Below are 7,017 nucleotides of genomic sequence, written 5' to 3' on the forward strand. Positions count from 1 at the left end.
TCGTTGGCATGGTGCTCCGAGCTCGAATAACAGTACCACCTAGAATCCCCTCCGATAATCAGGTGAGAGTTAACACTGGAGCCATCCACAACACGACCCTCCGCGACACCTATAAGAGGGAAATGGATGCCGCAATAACCGCAGTCAACAGAGGACCTGGAGATGAAGCATCAACAAATGATCTTTACAATCACCTGAAGAACGTTATCAAAAATACGGCCACAAACATACTTGGCCCTAGCCGCAAAAGGAGTCGGAACGGCTGGCTTGACGATGAATGTAGGCTAGCAACGGAACGAAAGAATGCTGCATACCGAGTAATGTTGCATTCTCAAAGAACGCGGGCACGCGCGGAGACTTAACACGAACTCTGGCGAGCGGACTTCACAGACGAAAAAAGGAAGCCTGGAAGAACCAACAAGTCTGTGAACTAGAAAAGTACAGGGAGCAACCGCACCAGGCGCGCAAGTTTTACCAACAAGTCAGCACGATGGAGCCTTATACACCCCCATGCTCATCCTGCCGAGATAAAGAGGGAAATCTGATTTGCGACAGAATGGGCATATTGGAGCGATGGGGTAAGTACTTTGATGAGCTACTGAACAACCAGAACATCGGCGAGTTGGAGGTCCCTCCAACTGAAGACAACGGACAAATACTGCCACCACCAAGTATTGGAGAAACCGTCCGTGCAATTCATCGGCTAAAAAATCATAAGTCGCTAGGAGCCGATGGAATTACAGCCAAATTGGTTAAATATGGAGTCGACCAATTACACCAAGTGGTTTATCAACTTGTGCTTAATGTATGTGACAGCGAATCAATGCCTGACGATTGGCAACGAGGCATTATCTGTCTCATACATAAAAAGGGAGATATCACACAGTGCAGTAATTATAGAGGTATCATGTTGCTGAGTACCATCTATAAGATATTCTCCACTATCCTGCTAGGCCGGATAGCCCCATACGCCCAGAACATCATTGGCCCATACCAAAGAGGCTTCACTCCAAGCAAATCAGCAACAGATCAGATTTTCTCTCTGCGGCAAGCGATGGAAAAACTGTTGGAATATCGACAACAGTTGCACCATCTGTTCATCGACTTTAAAGCCGCCTATGGTAGCATACTCAGGGTAAAACTGTACACGGCCATGAGAGAATTCGGTATCCCGACGAAATTAATAAGACTGACTAGGCTGACCCTGACCAATGTGTGAGACCAGATAAAAGCAACAGGATCACTCTCAAGACCATTCGACATCAACAACGGTCTACGACAAGGGGATGCGCTATCACGCGTCCTCTTTAACCTGGCGGTTGCGGTGGGCGGGTTACTTAATCCGTATGGATGAGGATGATCTAGCCCGGAAAGTATATAAGGGCAATATCTATAGTAGAAAAAAAGACGACACGAAACGATGGCGTAGGTCAAGACACCAAACAGTTTTTAGGGATATCGAATTGGTGGACCTCGGGGCAAAAGCGGGATGTCTGGAGTTCCTTATTAAGGCAGGCATAGACCGGATACCGGTTGCTGCACCGCTGATGATGATGATATCTGTCTATATGTCCTCCAACTTGTTTCCCTATCTACCTGTATATCCGTCCTCTTCATCAAGCCACCTCCTATCTGATTATCGCATCTAATTCCTAAATGGTTACATTTATTGATATAAAATTCAATGGGGGTATTGTATTTTTCAATTCCGACGGACGCAGTGAAGAACAACATTTCACGATGGAATTAGTAGGGGTTGTAGGGGCTGTACAATTTTTCCTCCAAGTAGAACCATGTATGTAGGGTATCAAACGAAAGGTCTCGATTGGCACTTTACGGAGTTTTGACGTGGGTTGCAAATTAGGATAGTAGAAAAGAGGGTCAAAAAGATGCGTGCATGCATCATGACAGCAGCAAGATATAATATAAGAGTATGACTATTGCACTAAGCTTGCACGCATATTCTTCTTGAAAATAAACGTACTGAACTAGCATTTCATGAACATATGGGAACTGGAAATACCATAGTCTTTCCTGTGATTCCAATAATGGGTTTAAAAGTAATTTGATCTTTAGTTGGTATAGTGTTGGAGATTGTTGAGGGGATAGAGCGTTAACCTCTCTATCTCGTTGCTCCGAGTTCGGATTCAGGTCGTCATGGATGTGTTATGATATGTTCGCCTTTGTGCTTGCCTCCGTTACAGGCTTATCATTTGCACAGTATTAAGTGTAAATACCATGAAACTGAAACATAGCCTCACGAAAATAAAGTGTGAAGAAAAAAATAACAATAACAACGAATAGACTACACTGATGCCCTATACTTCACAAACGAGCTACCAGTAAACAAACTGGAAGTAGAAAGCGCACATCACTTGCTGAATCCATAAGAAATATGTAAATAACAAGTTTAAAGACAATAGTCCCTCTAGGAAAACTTCGTGATCTGAACCACACGAAATGAATAAATAGACTGGTTGCTATCCTCCACCGTTTGAATTCCACAGGACAGTACCCTTTGAAAGAACTTAACTACCCTACCTTCTAACACCAAAGTTAAATCGTGTTGTGAGTTTTACTAAAGCAACCAATTCCTTTCTCAGAGATAGGATCAAAAGTTAGCTTACGTGGATATCGTTATCTATGAAAAACATCTTGCTACAAAAAAGTTGACTGACGGTTTCGTCCAGGGCAAAAGCAACTCATCAAACGCTGCCTCACCTTTGCCCTGGGAGCAGCGAGACCGAAAGTAACGACAGAAAACAACAATATTCCTAAAAACAACAATTTTTTATTTTCTGAAAAAGATGAATATAAACCTATAACTCACTTAGGGACTACCTTAACAGTTAAACTTAGTCTAAGGTATATAATGAAGCCTAACCTAACTTATCACTAAAGAAATATATGTGGAAAAATATTTACAAGCCATTTTGGAGGAAAAGTCGAAAGAAACCTCCACTCATGGAGCATATTCAAAAACAGGGTGGGACGAGGAGGAAAAAAGAAATGGAGTAGGATGAGTGACATGCGGGAGAGAGATGAGAATTAAAAGCTAGGAGGGGCGCTGATGGTGGGTAAGTTTAAAAAATTAGGAGTCGGAGAAATTGCCTGTGTAGAACCTTACCTTACCTTGGGGTTTTGTGATTGGAGGGATAAGAGGATCTAGGGAAACAGATGAGTCCGAAAGTTATCTTCAACGATTTCGATCTGCATGGCTTTGGAGACAAGAGGATTGGGATGGGATTGACACTTGACCGGGAATTGAGGGCATGACGGGCAAGCATCGATACGTGGGGTTTGACAGGACTCGTAGAGGATCAGGTTGGAAATGTACTTGGAGCGGTCTTCGTTTTTAAAAATGTTGGCACAGTTGCAAAAGATCCTGCGCTCTTTAAGGCGGAGTCGTTCTATTTGGGGTGGGGAGCAATCAGAATCAGACTAGAAAATGAAGCCGAAAATGAAGACTGAACGGATAAGCTGCTTATAACAAAACAGCTTAATCCTTTTTAAAGTAGAGATATTGTATTTAAAGATAGGATACAAGGACCTGAAGGCACCTGCTGCACGGCCTGGTGCCTTCTTTATATGAGGGATGTGGGAGAGGCGGGAATTCATTGTCACTCCGCGGTAAGTGACTTCTTTTACAGTAAGGATGGGTTCGTCTTGGATTCTCAGTGACAAAGATTTAATGTTACTCCACATTTTCGGCATCATTCTCATGTTTCCATGGAAGACAATGGTCTCGCATTTGTCGGGATTTAAGGAAAGTTTCCAATGGGTGAAATAATGGTAAACCTCGTCTAAATAAGAAATCAGGCGAGCTCCACCGTGGGAGATGTTTTTGGTGGCAGTAAAAAGGATTAGGTCATCTGCGTATTGAAGGATTCGGATAGGAGACGGGTGAGGTGTAGGTTGGGGGTGAACAGCGGTGAACAGGGAGAAAAGGGTTGCAGAAAGGACTGCAGGAGTCCTTAAATCGAGGAGGCAGGCTATGGTGGGTGCCCGAAAGTAACAACAGGTGGTAATCGCTCCATTTCTGTCGTAAGTTCAGACCTAAACCAGGCAAACGGAATTTTTTTTTGTTGAGGATGCTGGGAGTGCTGAGTCCGCACCCACTTGATGACGAACCGGACCACTTGGGAAACAACTTACTTCCTGTTATATTTTTTTATACTTATATAAATGGAGCGATTACCAGCCTGTCGTTACTTTCGATCACGCTGCTCCCGGGACAGAGGTGAGGCAGCGTCTGATGAATTGCTTCTGCCCTAGACGAAGTTAGTTTAGTTTAGTTTACTGGGGGGAGCCGCAGCTCCGAGCACTCAGGCCATTGTTAGGCCCATTGTACTATCCCCGTTGCCTATTCAATGGCTTCCCGCCTACGGTGTTCGCAGGCTTTAGCGAATCTTAGAACATTCTCCAGACGCAGAGAGTGTGCAGATTCTTCATTGAAGAAAACCTTGCCAAGGTGTCTTCGTCTGAGATCTGAGGATGCCGGGCAGCTGCATAAAAAGTGCAGGGCCGTCTTCTCCTGCGCCTCACATTGGCTGCACACAGCCGAAACTACTACCCCAATCTTTCCCATATGGTAGTTTAAGGAGCAGTGTCCCGTCAAAAGCCCTACAAGGGGTTTTCATGTCCCACATCTTAAGGGACAACAAAAATTCCGCTCTAGTGGCCCTAGGCTCCTTCACAAGGATTTTCGCTTCCCCACTCGGCTGCGTGAATCCTCGCAATTTCACCCTTCAGAGTAGACTTGACAGTAGATGGTCGGATTCCAAGAGCTGGTTCTGGCCCCACCATTGTGGATCCAGACCCTCGTCGAGCCAGTCTGTCAGCCTCTTCATTACCAGCGATGTTATAGTGCCCCGGCACCCACATCAGGAATGTTTCGTTCAGTCGGTCAAGTTTCAGCAGCACCTGATGACAACTCCACACCAACTGGCTTGATATGTTGTTGCCATTTAGTGCTAATAATGCCGCCCGACTGTCGGAACAGGTTCGAATGATGCGACCCCTCCATTTTTGTCGTAGACATTCTTCTGCTGCCAATGAAATGGCATATATATGTCCGGCTGGGATATGGTCGTCATTTTTCCGAGGGGTCAGGCCAGTTCTATAATCGGATTCTCCGAGAACACCCTTCCCCCGATCCATCCTCCATAACTGACCCGTCGGTCAAGATTATTATGTCTGTAATCTGAAAAGACTCATGGCCACTTGTCGACCATTCTTCTCTTTCGGTGATTTCGATTATGTCTTTCCAAAGACCAGAGCAATCTGCAGGATTTCTGATATTGTTTCTGGATATGATGCTTCCACGTTTACTTCGACTCGAAATGTACTCCTAAGTACTTGACTGTTTGTGCCAGCTGGATTTCCGCCCTGCTAAGGTGGATAGCATATAGCTGCCCCACCTGACATTCCTAGTGAACATAACTAGTCCAGTCTTCCTAGCGTTCATCGTGAGTCCATTGCAGAGGCACCACCTGTGGATTACATGCAGAGTTGCATTCAAGCGGTCACATAGTGTCTCCGCAAACTTGCCAGTAATTATTGCGGCTTGGTCGTCCGCAAATGCTTGCGCGAAGACTTTTTTGTCCTCCAGCAGCCATAGCAGGATATCCATTACGAAGAACCATAACAGTGGATAGAGAACCCCTCCCTGTGGGCATTCCCTGAGACATCCCGCTTCAATAGACTTCTGGCCGACCGATATGTGGATTTTTCTCCACTCTAGCATGTGAAGGATCCAACTGATTAGCAGCAGTTCGATTCCATGCTGTCTTGCCGCATCACAAATTGCCGCGAATGAGGCATAATTGAAGGCACCTTCGATGTCCATGAATGCACCTAAGGTGTATTCATTCATGGAGTGATGTCACCGTGTATTTGCCTTTCTGGTAGGCGTGTTGCCTATGTTGAAGTGGCCACTTAGGAATGTGGGTATCCCTTATGAACCAATCTACTAGTCTTTCTAGTCCTTTTAGCAGAAAGGACGTTAGGCTGATCTGTCGAAAGCTTTTTGCGTCTGTGTAGGTGGGTTTTCCTGGTTTGGGAATGAACAACACCTTCACATCCCGCCATTTAATTGGAATATAAGCGTGTGATAGGCATGCACGATATATATTCCAAATGTGTAGACCCTGGGCATCCATTCCTTCTATTACTAGCGCAGGGATGATACCATCCGGACCTGCAGATTTGTATCTATGGAACGAGTTAAATGCCCATTTCACTCGCTCCAGTGATACTACTGCCCTAGACGAAACTGTCAGTCAACTTTTTTGGAAACTTGGGTGTTTAACCCAAAAAAGAGCAGTCCGTGGACCACAAGAAAGGAAGTAAATTGTTTCCCAAGTGGGCAGGTCCGTCATCAAGTGCATGCAGACTCAGGACTCCCTGCATCCTCAACTTTGTATATTCTCCCATTCAGCACCAGCAAGAAGAAGGAGCGCCTACATGCTCTTAAATAGCGTTAAATTAAATCATGAAACACATTTCTCCATTAGCTCAGCAAAAAGTTATTAAAACAAAAACACAATAGCACGTTGCCGACAAATATGAACCAATCAACAACCTAAAGCCATATTTCGGATGTTTCAAAATTTAATCATAATAATATTAAGAAAACTCCAGAAACTGTTTAAGTCAGAAATATATTCACGTCAATATTTTCATAAAATCACATTTGCATTAACTTCCAATGCAAATTTTAGCAAGAACCAAATTTCACCCACAATGAACACACAAATAGACCCCATTTAATAATATTGAGCAAAGTTTGTTTTGGTTAAAAAGAAAAAAGTTAAACGGCCAAGATGAATTGCGCAATCCCAAAAAAAAAAATTTCATCTTGCGATTTACTTGTACATACTCGTAGATACTCGTATCTCTTGCAACATTCTCAAATTTTTCAAAAAAACTGCAATGCATGCAATCGTGTCCCAAATCGCTCTCAAAGAAAAAAAAATTCAAAAATATTGTTCGAAACATTCCAATCGTTACAAGGTC

The sequence above is a fragment of the Hermetia illucens genome, chromosome 1 (assembly GCF_905115235.1).
Source record: "Hermetia illucens chromosome 1, iHerIll2.2.curated.20191125, whole genome shotgun sequence".
Classification (NCBI taxonomy): Eukaryota; Metazoa; Arthropoda; class Insecta; order Diptera; family Stratiomyidae; genus Hermetia; species Hermetia illucens.